We start from the raw sequence: 14,106 nt of genomic DNA, 5'->3' as shown, positions 1-14,106 counted from the left end.
AAGACTAGCCTGAACTATATGGCAAGACCCTATCTCAGTTAAAAAAAAAAAGAGGAGAGATGGCCAAATAGAACATTTGCACAAGTCTGAGATGACTATGCAGCTGACTGACACTAGGACCTCCAGTCTAATTGCGTGACTTGGCCTGCAATGTGGCCTGCAGTCGGGGGTCACCATTCCATGTAGGTGACTCCCTGGAGATGTGGGAGAGCCTCTAGGGAAATACTGTTCTTACCACGTCCCCTCCCAGCCTGGCAGCTGGAGCAAGTATGGTTGGTGGTCCCAACCACATTTGCGCAGCAAGAGCAGGATCTTCTGACCTCCCTGTAATGACTTCTGCTCTTAGTTCTCTCAGTTCTTTTCTTGCCAGTGAACCTCCACGTGGTTACTTTCCGAACTCTGGCAATCTCAGGGAGCATGTCCTTGTCTCAGCTTCCCTCTGCCTCTGTGGTTACACCCTCTCCTGGGTGTTGCCTGGCTGTCGCTATCAGGGGAAATTTGCTCTGAAGGGCCAGCTCTTTCCTTTCAGGGACTGCACAGAGAGGTAAGATGGTATTTACATGCTCTAGAGCGCCCTGGGGATTTAGACCTCCCTGTCTACAATATAAACTAAAGAGAAGACACAGAGCATGGAGCTGAACAAATGTTTCCCAAGCCACAGGAAAACACCCGCAGTGCAGAATTTTTACTTTGTGCTAAAGCCCTTTGTTTATTGTTGCAAATTTAGGTATCCATCACAGGAAGGCCAAATTTGATTTTCAGCAAGTTCTTAACACTCAACTTAGATTTTAGATCTTCCTACACCTACAGAGAAAAGACCACTCCATAAGAACAAGTACTGTGGTTACAGTGCCTACCCAGCACCCGTCCACCCCCATTTGTCCATTCATTCATAACCCATCTACTCCACCCCCATCCCACATACACACCCATTGTTATTTCTGTGTTCTGAGCACCAGGCCTGGGCTGAGATTACAAAGAATCACAGGACATTGTTTCAAGAGATGTTTACTGCAGCACCATGCCAATTAACACTTAGTAATGGAAACCATTCAAAGTTAGATGATGGTTACAAGGGAACCAAAAGAAGCCTGGAGAATACTTAACTGTAACAGACCACTGACACTTAAGAAATCCCAGTTCTCATCTTGGCCAGATCGTTTCTGAAGATGGGGCTGGGGAAGGTTATACTAGAGCCCCACGGTGATGATGATTGTCCATCAGTGCCCCGTCCAACCCTGTGTGGATTCCTGGGACTTTAGGAACGTGGCCAGTGTAGGTCTGCAGGAGAGGCAGCTCCACTCTGACCCAGGGTCCAGGCTCTTGTAGGACCCAAGTTGTATTCATGTCTGTGTTTAAAGCCAAAGAATCACATCTCCATGTGTTCCATGAGGACCACAAGCTCCTCTTTTGCATAACCTGATACTTGGATTTATATTTTGAGCTGGGCATTCTGTTGCAAAACAACACAAGAGACACCCAGGGGGAAGAATGTAGTTAGACCACGTCAGTAAAGTGGGGAGGTCTTGCAGCACACTGGTACGTGAGAAAAGGGAGGATGAGAATGTGTCAGGTCCCTGTGAGTCCATATTGACATAAACAAATGATTTCATAAGCACAGAAGAGCTCAGTTTTTCTCACAGAATTCTACCCAGGCTGTAGGAAATGCAAAACCCCAGTCTAAGGAGAGATGCATAAGACAAAACCAGGGTGATGAACTTTCTATAAACGACTGGACTAAGATTCCTCAAATCTGTTAAGGTCATGAAAAGCAAGGAAAGACTAAGAAACTGACACAGGCCAAGAGGAGAGGGACATGGTAATAAACGCGTAATGCTGTGTCCTGGGTGGGACCTGGTAAGTGGAAAAGGACCATCGTGGGCACTGTGGTAAAGTCTGCACAAAGTCTAGCATTGAGACTTAAATGCACTCCAAAGGCTGAGGCAGGAATATCACCGCAAGTTCAAGACCAGCCTGGGCTGCACAGTGAGTTCAAGGGAGCCTGAACTATATAGTGAACTATATAGTGAGACCCTGTCTCAAAAAACAAAACCAGGCTGGGGATAAGTGCCTGCCTGGCAAGTGGAAGGTCCTGAGTTCAATTTCCAGTACCCCCCCCAAAAAAAACCCGAAAATAACAATTGTTTCATCTTTCCACCTGCTTTGAACTGTAACAGGCATTTTTTGTATTCAAGCCACCTAGCCACTCACTTGTTCATTCCATCCAGTGTTTCTCGTAGGAAACACAATAAATACAGATAACAGGAAATAGGGAGGGAGATTTTTTTTAAGGGTAGGAGGACCAAGAGATGGAGGAATGTGTGGTGTACATGTACCAACTCCCCACAAGGAATGCAGTCATTGTGTACTGCAAACATGGTTACATAAAAATAATACAGGCCTGGTGGTGCATGCCTGTAATCCCAGCACTTGTGGGGCTGAGGCAGGAAGATCACCAGAGTTTGAGGCCAGCCTGGTATAGCTCAAGTTTAAGGCCAGCCTGGGATAGCAAGACCCTGTTTCAAAAAACAAAACAAAAAATTTTAATTGAAAATATAAATAATAAGATCACACAAGAATTGTTCCATACCAAATAAACATATACTTTGTATATCTCTTCTGCATTTCAAAGGATGAATCCCCCTCCCCTTTTGTTTTGACTTTTTGAGACAGGGTCTCACTATGCAGTTTAGGCTGAACTTGAGCTCATTTTGTAGCCCAGGCTGGTCTCAAACTCATAGTGATCCTCCTGCCTTAGCCTCCCAAGTGGTGGGATTATAGGTGTGCGCCACCACGCCCGGCTTTGTTCTTTTTTAAAAAATGTCAGTCCACTCCAAAGGGGAAAAGGGTAAAGTACTACCTCCCACAGGAGAGAAATGTACACATCTCACTTGGACTTATTAGTCTTGAGCACACTACTCCAGGAAAGGTAGTGTGGCCTCTTCAGGGTTGTATCAGTGGGGACTCTCCATTAGCTCCCACCCAGCCGGGCCCCAGCCCTTTTCAGTCCACGACTTAAAACAAAGGCCAAGAGTTTACCAGTGTTCAAGCCGCACCCTTTCCAGTGTGCCGCTGCCGCTGGAGTCCCAGAGAGAAGAGAGAGAAAAGCTTTCTTTACAGTTACATCGTCCCCCACAAAACCTCTGCAGAAACAGGTTTTGCTGTCTGAGACTCTCCCACAAGGGTGCGGGCACACAGATCAAGCTGGATTTCCAAAACTCCCTCTCTGGTTTTAAGCTTGCACAAACAGGCAACGACCAAAGCTGGTTGGCCTTCGTTCATTCTAGCATGGCAATGACGCTGTCATTCCTGCCTCTGAGCCCTCCCTGAGCCACCAGCTTCATGTCCTGTTCTAAGCCTAGCTCTAATTCCGGCTTCCATGCAAACCTTCTTCATGTGCTTGTTGGCTTGCTTTGTTTTCTCTGCCTAAATCAACTATAGTCAGCTTCTGTTGCTGGCAAACAGGAACTCCAGGCTGTGACAGGCAGAAGGAAAGGCTGTCCCGAGTGGTGCACAGATTACACAGCCCAATGTGGACTTCACTGGCTGATCAAAGCCGATCGATCCGTGGTGTGTGGCTCTTTCCATCGCCTGTGCACCTGAGTGCTTGGTTGGGGTTGTCTCTAGGAATTTACAACTTCATTACGGACAGGACTATGTGGATGAAAATATTAGACGTGGAGAGTTTACTCTGTGTCAGGCACTGCCCCACCATCTCTCGATGACTCGTTTAATCTAGCTGCTCTGTGAAGTGGATGCTGTTGTCATTTTAATTCCGTAGACCTAACCAGGGCACAGCGAGGGTAAGCAGCTTCACTGAAGTAACATGGCCACGCTGGCACCTGCTCACTCACTGACAGACTGGCTCCAAAGCCCGCGAGCCCGCTGTGCCACCTCGGGATGAATGGAGAACACAGCTCTGGAACTCCCTCTCGGAGGGAGTTGGTTCAGGGGCCAGGTAGGATTTAGGGAGCAGAGAAAGCAGAAGGGCTGCAGTCCCCGTGGATCGGGAGCGGGGGCGGGGGCTGACAGTGGGGCTCAGCCAACATGGAACACGTTGGAGAGCTGCTCTTTGGAAGGTGTCTGAGGCATCATAAAGGGTGGAATTCAGACCACAAAGGGCCTGAATACCAGGTTAACCATTGTGCCTATGTCGCAGAAAATGTCCCCCAGCCAATCTGTTAGGTGCCCAAGAAACAGTTCCTGTAACTTCTGTCTCCTAGAAGCAACTGCTCATGTGATGCATGTTGTAGGAACCAGTCAAAGACAGCCAAGTACTCTGCTTCTTACTTCCTGCTTGCTTGTCCCTTATAAGCCCCAAACCATTAGAGATCAGGGCCCGATGTTTTAGGAGTGCACCCCACTAGCGTCCATCAACCTAAGTAAATCTGTCTCCAAATCCTGGGTGTCATTTCAGTGTTTCTGCTTGCTGTTACACCTGAACCCTGTGGTGAGGACCCTGCAGACAACACTGAGATGAACAGATAGGAACAGTTTATTTTTTAAAATAGAAAATTGCAAACATATGCATTACAAAGCTATTGAGGGTGAACTGAAGCTCCTTGCCCATTCTCCAGCTTCAACAGGCTCCTGCCAGATCTGTTTCATCTCCTCCTACCCTAGATTATTTTGAAGCAAAGCTCAGACATCTTATTTTATCTGTAAAGATGTGAGCGTGTATCTCTAAAAGATAAGAACTCTTAAAAATAACTACCAGTATCATATATATATATATATATATATATATATATATATATATATAATTTGAACCTGGGTCTGACACATGCCAGGCAAGCATTCTACCATAGAACTATATCCTCAGTCCTTTTCTTCTATTTATTCTGAGACAGGGTCTTTCTAAGTTACCCAGGTAGGACTTGAATTTATGATCCTCCTGCCTCACCTTCCTAAGGAAGTAGGATTACAGGCATGTACTATCACACCCAGCTAAAATAACAGTAATTCCTTGATGGTGGCCTATAACTAGTCAGCTTGCTCCAGCTCTCTGTATTGTTTATGTAAAGCATGTTAAGGTCCACACATTGTGATCATTTTTTCTTTTTCTTGCAGTATATTTTCAAAGAAACCAGGTGGCATGATCCACTGATGTAAGCAAGCTCACCTCAGCATTTGTATGCACTCATATTCTGCCTTATTGCACATAGGATTTAAAATCGTTGGAAATTTTGCTATAATCTAGGGAAGGACAGGCATGAGAAAAGCAGCATGGCTCTTTGGGGTGCCCTGGAAAGTATACTTTCCACTGGGTGTAGTGGTGCATACCTGTAATCCTGGCGTTCTGGAAACTAAAGCAGGAGGATCTCACAAGTCCAAGGCCAGCCTGGGGTACATAGTGAGTTCAAGACCAGCCAGGCCTACACAGCAAGACCCTGTCTCAAAAAAACAACCAAAGCAAAACAAAACAACAAGAAATACTTCTCTGAGAGAGACACTTGAGCTAAAGTTTACAGGATTAAAGGTTTATCAGAGAAAAATAAAAGGAGGGAGGGAAGAGTTCCAGCAAGCCCAACATCGGGAAGGAAAAACCGGAAAAACTGGTGGTCAGGTTGCAAGATCCAGGGGGGCAGTTGTTGGGGAAGTCAGACACCCAGGGTGTCCTTGAGGGAGACAGACATCAGGGTGGGGAAGGAGTAGGAACAAGAGGGAGGGAGGTGGAGAAAGAGCGAGGGCTCCCAGAACAGGAGGAGACCATGAGCTCTGCGAATCTGCAGCCCGCACCCCTCAGAGTACATCCCTCTCCCCCGCGTCTTCCTGCTGCCTACCAAGATGTGCACGGACGCTTTCCACTACGGCCAGCAGAGGGCGTGGCCCCGCACATGGAGCAAAGCGGCAGGACCAGCGCTCACTCCCCAAGGTTTAGAGTGAGAGCTGGGACAGAAAACGACCTGGAAAAGACCCCTGTCCAGATAGTGTGCAGCGACGAGCTGGACAGAACTTGGTTCTCAGGCTGAGGTAGAATGAGAGAAACAGGTAGACTGCAAGGAGACAAGGAAAGACATTATTTTAATTTTTTGCAGTACTGGGGATTGAACCCAGGACCTCTTGTCTTTGCACAGAGCTATACCCCCGCTATGTTTAATTTTTTGAGACAAGATCTTGTTAAGTTGCTAAATGGCCCGGCTAAACCTGAACTTGCAATCTTCTTGCTTTAGCCTCCCAGAGTTTTGGAATTATAGGCATGTTCCAAGCAGCTGGAAACTTGCAATTTTATTTAATTTTCTTGTTTTGTTTTGCTTCTGAGATAGGATCTTGCTATGTAGTTCAGGCTGGCCTTGAACTCACTATCTAGCCTAACCTGGCCTTGAATTTGCTTTGATCCAATTTGACAACATGGAGAGGGCCAGACGAGTGGACAGGGATTCTCATGACCCAAGGAGGAAACTGAAGGAAAAAGAAAAATAGGAAGAGGGGGGCTGGGAATTCAGTTTAGCGGCATAAGCACCTGCCTTTGCAAGCAGGCAGTTGTGAGTTTGGTCCCCGGTACCGATAAAAAGGAAAAAGATGAAAAAAAAAAAAAAAATAGGAAGAGGAAGGAAAAATGTGGGTGAAGGGCTGGAGCCAGCCTCAGTCTTCCAAGTGCTGGTATTGCAGGCATAGGCCACCACACTTGGTTGGAAAATTGCATTTTGTTGTTGTTATTGTTGTTTTGAGGCAAGGCTTTGCTATGTCCAGGCTGACTTTGAACTCACAGTGATTCTCCTGCCTCAGCCTCCCAAGTCCTAAGAGAAAATTGCAATTTTATTTATTTGTTTATTTTTGGTACTGCGGATCAAACTCACCACCTTGTGCTTGCCAGGCAGGCACTGTGCCACTGAACTAAATCCCCAGCCCTGAAAATTACAATTTTAAAATTGTAGTTTTATGAAGAAGTACAGTTTTAGGATACAAAGTACCCGAGATTATATTTCCTTTCCAAGAGACTTACTAAAAAAAAGATTCTTAAGGGTCTTGAGATCCAATCAGCCTATAAATTTGGCCTGTGCTTCTCCCATTCATAGATGTGCAAATTCTACAAATCCTCCTCAAAGAAATAGTGCTATTAAGTGGGCGGCAGAACTCTCAACTTTCAACCTGTGCAAGTGGTGTGCACTTGGCTCACTGCAATGGGCAGCCTGACACACTAGGGACACACATCCTAGGTCAGCCATCTTGAGGATGCCTAAGACGCCAAGCCCAGGCCAAAATACACCTCACTGCCCTTGGAGTCTGAGTTTCTTCCCAACATTCACTGATATGTCCAGCAGCTCTTCCTGCTACTCGCTCTGTGGGTGGGCTGTGCCGAGCTGCCATCTCTGTCCTGGGGTTATGCCAAAAAGCATCAGGGAGTACTTGGACAGCCTCTCTGACTTGATTACTATTTTCTCATTGCAGGGACAAATACCCGACACCCAAAATGATGGAAGGAAAGGTTTATTTAGCTCACTGTTGTGGAGGTTTCAGTCCATAATCACCTGGCTCCAACTCAGGTGGATAGGGCAATACTTCAAGGCAGTAGCCAGAGCAAAAGGGAAGAAACAAACCTCTTCTCCTAATATTGTACACAGGCCAGGGTGAGTGTAGCCCTCACACAGTATTCTTGCCCTCCTTTACACAGGATGAGGATATTTATAAAGTAAGAACCTTGAGACTAGTTGAGGGAGATCCTGAAGATGGTGGCTTGCTAGGTCACTGGGTGGAGAGCCTCTCTGGGAAAAACAACTCAGATGCTGGAATTTGACAACATGGAGAGGGCCAAACAAGCAGACAGGGATTCTCATGACCCCAGGAGGAAACTGAAGGAAAAAGAAAAATAGGAAGAGGAAGGAAAAATGTGGGTGAAGGGCTGGAGCCAGACGGGCTCACTGAGCCCCATCCCATGCTGTGCTGGGCACGCCATGGAGTCGCACGATCCACGGTCACACTGAAGCTGCGGCCGCCAATAATGGGAGTTGGTGAGTCCCGGGCCCTTGGCAGGAGGACACAGTAAAGCATGGAGTGGAGCCAAGGTGGAAAACTACCTTGATTCCTGGTGAGTGCTGGAAATTGGGTCCCGTGGTGGATGTGGCTGGCTGGAAGACAACTTGGAGTGGGGCAGAGCCCGGCATCAGTCAGCTGGTGGTGGTGGCATCAGTCAGCTGCCCCTGGCCCAGAGAGGACTGCTGGGATCTGCTTGGGCTGAGCCACGCCCCTGGTTGGGACCCAATGGCCAGGGATGAAACTGTCCTGACCCCGTGACATCCACCACAGCACAGGCTAAGTTGCTGAAGGCACTTGCAGGTTGACTGACTCGGAAAAGAGGGGCCAGCCCATAGTCCCTGTATGCACCTCAGGTAACAGCAAACTGGAGAGGGCAGCAAAACCCCAGCCAGCACGCTTCAGAAAAACTGTAAGCAATACAGAGAGGGCCTGAGACCTCCACCACACACCTGTCCGAAAGAAACCAGAAACATGACAATAGAAAAAAATTAGAGAAAACCTCCAGCCGCTGACCCTGGGAAAATAAGCCAAAAACCAGTGCAGCAATCATGCAGTATTAGCCACAACATCAGTGGACATAAAGAAATGCCTTCGTGACATCATAGATGACCTTAAAACTGAAATTCTAATCTAAGTGAGGCAAGATATAAAAAGATTAATTAAAAGAATGCTAAGTCCCTCTCAAGAAAATATAGATAGAAGAATGGAGGAACCCAGAAAAGGAAGAGAAACCTTTGGTGAAGAGTATAAAAAAATCTAGAATACATGAAACAGATCCAAAGAGATTACCAGGAAACTAAAAACTCCATTGAAAGCTGGCAAAATGCCTTGACAGAAACTAAAGCTAGCCTTTTGACACTTGAAGAGAAATTTACAATGTATGATTGTGAAAGAAAAGACCTATTAAAAATAACAAGGAACCAGGAAGTAGCAGTTCAAAGGCTAGAAGAGGACAAGGGGATCAATAATTTAAGAATAAAAAATGTGAGCAAAGAAGCAGGAGTAACCACGAATGAATTACAAAGACTATTTACAGAAATAATTAAGGAAAACTTCCCAAGCATAGGAAAAAGAAATGATATCCAGGTAAATGAGGCATATAGAACTCAAACCAACTACAACCAAAACATATCTACACCCAGACCTATAATAATCAAGATCCCAGAAATCCACCACAAGAACAGAATATTAAAAGTGGCCAGAGAAAAAAGGAGATCACCTACAAAGGAAAAATCATCAAAATAACGACAGACTTCTCAACACAAACTATCAAATTGAGAAGAGCCTGGGGGGAAATAGTTCAAGCCCTGAAAGAAAATAACCTCCAACCCAGACTGATGTACCCTGAAAAACTCTTTCTCAAAATTAATGGAGAAATAAGATGTTTCCAAGATAAGGAGGAACTATGGGAGTTCATGGCCACCAATCCAACCCTACAAAAAATACTGAAGGACATTCCAGAGAGAGAGAGAGAGAGAGAGAGAGAGGAAAAAATACCAGGATTCCAGCAACAGTGGCAGAGAGGCCTCAATGAATGGGGTAGACAGTGGAATGAAGGAGAAAAGTGGACAAACAATAGCAGAAAAATAGAATAGCAGAGATGAAGCAAAGAAGGTAGGCTATAGTCTTTAATATAGGTAGTCTTGATACACTAACAAAAAGAAACACACGCAGAGTAGATAAAGAGGCAGGATCCATTGAGATGTTCTGAATAGGAAATATACTCAACCTGAAAGAGGGTTAATAAACTGAAAGTCAAAGATGAGAAAATGATGCTCTATGTGACAGGGAACCAGAGAGAAATAGGGACAACTTGTCCAGCAGCTGCAGATAGACTGGAAAGTTATGACACTTTTGTGCAGTGAAGAACTACACAGCTAAGAAGCAGGGAAACCCTTGTGGCTTTAGTAAATAAAGGACTATAGCTCAAGATCAAGCTCAGGGTAAAAAGGTTCAGCACCACTCAGATAGATAACAGGTTGACCCACTAATCTAAAAACTAAAAGAGGCTAGTGGGACCCAAAATATACAAAGCACCTTGAGAAAGGGAAAGATGAGGAATTGCCTAAAAAAGGAAGGCAGAGGACATTGTTAATAGTATATCAGGATTGAAAAGCCACAGTAGTCTTATTTCTCTGTTTAGTTTGTTTTTATTTTGTTCTGGTTTGTCTACTCATACTAGATTTGAGGGCACAGACAGCTATCACAAAAATAGCAGGCTATACCATGGTAGCTATCCTTAATTTCCTATTAACTTAAACTGAAGCCTGTATTACTAACATTATCTTACTATGACTGATCTTATTTGAAGCTGGTTTGTTAGATCACTGTTTTACCTTGACTGATTTTATTCGAATTTGTTATGCTTGATAGTATCAAGTCTAAGAGCAGAGGCAACTACTCTGAAGATGACAAGATATAATAAGATACCCTTTCTGGTTTGATTATTAACTGCTTTTGAAGTCCTACAATGTCTCCAAAGTTGTGTTTTTATTAAAATAGCTATGTAATGCTATTCAATTATAGTATGTCTGATGATGTGGACAATTCTATTGAAAATAACAAGAGACAGCATAGTAACTACTGTAGATCACCTAATATTGTGGTTTTAAATGTCTTTTTCATGGTTTTCTTTTTAATTTTTTTGTCTTTTTCCTTTTTATTGGTACCAGGGATTGAACTCATGACTGCCTGCTTGCAAGGCAGGCGCTTATGCCGCTGAGCTAAATCACCAGCCCCTGATTTCATGTTTTTCTAAGAATGTGTTTTGTTCTCTTGTTATGATCTGTTTTCCCCTATAATACAGAAAGGATAGGTATACATGTAGAGATTCACACATGGGGAGAATTTCTAAACAGTTTACAGGAACAGATTATATAATGCATGATGTAATGAACAGACACTCTGAAGAAGAAGAGACACTAAGAAACCCAGTGCTAATTCTGTAGCATTATGATATAAAATCTGACAATACTATTATTCACTGTTCAGAGTGATATTAGTCTAGTCTCTTATGTTCAATTTCAGCATATATAAAGATAAGGACAGCTACTATGAAAAGAATGAGAGACAGTCATTATTGACTTCCCCAATGACAGGTCTTAAATACCTAAAAAGCCTTTATCATCCTGTTATGATTAGATTAGTTCTATAATGTTCAGTATGTATTCAATGTGTGTGAAGATGGGGACAGCTATTTGGAAGAAAACAAGAGACAATAGGATAGACAGTGAAGATCTCCAGAGGACTTGCTTTGAAATCTGTGTTTCTTAAAATTGTTTCCTTATGATCGGTTTTGTTCTGTTTAATCTTACCCTCTTTGTAAAAAAAAAAAAAAAAAGAACTTTGGCTGCCTGCTGAATGGCTCAGTTAAACTTTTAAACTGCTCAAGTTGACACAATTTATCAACCATAACAATCCACCCCTTGTCAATTTAGCAACCAGACATATTTCTTTAAAACAGCCTCTAGATACAAAGGCATGCTTATTCTTTTCTTTTTCTTTTTTTTTATCGGTACTGGGGATCGAACTCACGACTGCCTGCTTGCAAGGCAGGTGCTTATGCTGCTGAGCTAAATCCCCAGCCCCTTAGGCATGCTTATTCTTAACATTTTGCAATTTAACAATCCTTAAGAAGCAGCATTAAATCTATCAACATTGTATTACATTAGAAACATAACATTTTGTCCTTGGACCACCAAAGACTCATGAATATCCCTTTATGCAAAAGGCATTTAGTCCATCTGCAAGAGCTGCCAAAGTCCTAACAGTTTCAGCATTGTTGAAAAGTTCAAGTCCTAAGTCTTCTCCAAGATAGAAGGCAGACTCTTAGCTGCATACCGCTGTACAAATGAAAAGTTAAACGCTTCCAGCATGAAAAAGCACAAGATAAACATTCCCATTCCAAAAGTTACAAATAGAAAGATACAAGGGATTGGGACAAAAGCAAATCCAAAATCCAGTAGGGCAAACATTAAGTCTTGTCATTCCATGTCTAGCATCTGAAGCCATCTGTGGCAAATTGCAAGCTCCAAAGGGCTTGTGTGCCTCCACCCCTATGGCAATTCTGGTGGTTAATAGCTCCTGTGGCTTCTCTCTTGGGCTGGCTTTGCTCCCTCATTGCAGCTTTCCTTACATGATCCATGTTCCTGGCTTTTACAGACTTCTGGGGTCTCCACTGTGTCTTTGGCTTCACACTCACAGCTTCACACACTGCCCTCTCAGTGACATACTGCCTGGCTTCCCAGGCCTTCTAAAGTCATGGTGGAAGCCTTTTAAATCTCAGAACTCTTGCATGCTGTATGCAACTAAAACCAGCACCATGTGGATGATGCCAAGGTCTGCTGCTAGCTGGAGCAGTAGCCAGATTTTCCTCTCTCTTGGCTGCAGAGGTTGAGCTGTCTGGATTGCTGAGCTCTCTGAACCTGATTCTGAGGAACAGATTCTCTATGCTGTCTTCATTCTGGAACCTGATGAAGCTGCTACTGTCATTCTGGAACATGGTGCTCTGAGGCTTTCTCCTCCAAGCAAAGTCTTCCACTTTTGCAGTTTGGAGGCTTCATAGGTTCAAGATTTGCTGCTTTCTGTGATACCTTCAGGCTATCTTTTCTATTTTGTTCCTTCTTGGCAATGGCAGTCTCAGCTCTGTCTTTAGACTCCACAGCTTTACTGGAGCTTCCTTTCTGGCCAAACTCACAATGTTTTAAATCACTCTGCTGATCTCTTTACTCTTGATTTGCAACATAAATCTGGCTAAAAGCCCTCAATCAACAGCCATGCAACAGCCTCAACATTCAACTGTTTTGAAATTTCTTCTGCCAGATTAATCAGTCCACCATCCTTAACTGTAATCTCAGGTGAAGTCTCTGGACATGAGCAAAATTCAGACAACCTTTCTGCCAAGCCATAACATACATCAACTGGAGTCTAACAACCAGTGCAGTCCTTCTTTCCAGCAGAAACCTCCTGAGCCTGGTCTTTACTGGTTTTCTGGTCTCCTGAGCTCTGGCCAGAATTCTCCATACATAACAGCCTAAACTGTACTAGCTCTATGCATTCAGGTGACATCTCTGAACCTTTCCAAACTCTTCCCACAAGCCATTTCCAAAGGCTCTTGAACCACATGGTCAGGTACAGTCACAGCAATGACCCCACTCCTCTGGTACCAAATTTTGTCTTGATTACTTTTTTCTTGTTGCAGGAACAAAATACTTGACACCCAAAATGAAGGATAGAAAGGTTTGTTTAGCTCACTGTTGTGGAGGTTTCAGTCTATAATCACCTGGCTCCAAGGCAGGTGGCATAGGGCAACATGTCAAGGCAGCAGCCAGAGCAAAAGGGAAGAAACAAACCTCTTCTCCTGGCCAATATTGTACACAGGCCACAACCCCCACTCCAGAGTAAGTGTAGCACTCACAAAATCTCCTTGCTCTCCTTTGCAAGATGAGGATATTTACAAAGTAAGAACCCTGGCTCCCTGATGAGTGGCTCAGTCAAACTCTTAAATTGCTCCAGCTGACAATGTATCAACCATAATATTCCTCCCGCCATATTGAGGATTGAGCCCAGGGCCTTCTTATGAGCTATAGTCACAGACCCTTTGTTATTTTTACATTTTGAGACGGGGTCTTACCAAGTCACTAAGTCGCAGGGCTCAATCTTGCCACACTCCTTCCTCAGCCTCCCAGAGTACTCAGATTACCAACATGTGCCATCACACCTGGCTTTGAACAGACCTTAAGTAGACCAGATGGCAGTTCTGAAGAGATTCTATCTAGCTTCTGTGCAGGGCATAGAACTCTCCTGGACAGAATCAGGACTCTCAGTTCTGCCTTTGTCCTTCGGTGTGTGTAACACAGGGGTAACTGATACAGCGTTGGAACCAGACAAGCAGACAGACTCAAGTGTTCTCCACTAATATAATCCACAGTCTCTCTTCTGTCCATTTTTCTTTCCAGTATGCCTTATGTCCTTCCTCCTCATGACCAAAATTTCAAAAAAATAGATTCCTTGCAAATGACCTGATTATGCAGAAAATCCCAAGGAAACAATACACACACACACACACACACAACTCCTTGAACCAATAATGGAGGTGAGCAAGGCTGCAAGATATCAGATGAACATATG

Source organism: Cavia porcellus, unplaced genomic scaffold, assembly GCF_034190915.1.
Source record: "Cavia porcellus strain 051 isolate PalLab524CR breed Dunkin Hartley unplaced genomic scaffold, mCavPor4.1 scaffold_14, whole genome shotgun sequence".
Taxonomy (NCBI): Eukaryota; Metazoa; Chordata; class Mammalia; order Rodentia; family Caviidae; genus Cavia; species Cavia porcellus.
This window is presented reverse-complemented; position numbering follows the sequence as displayed.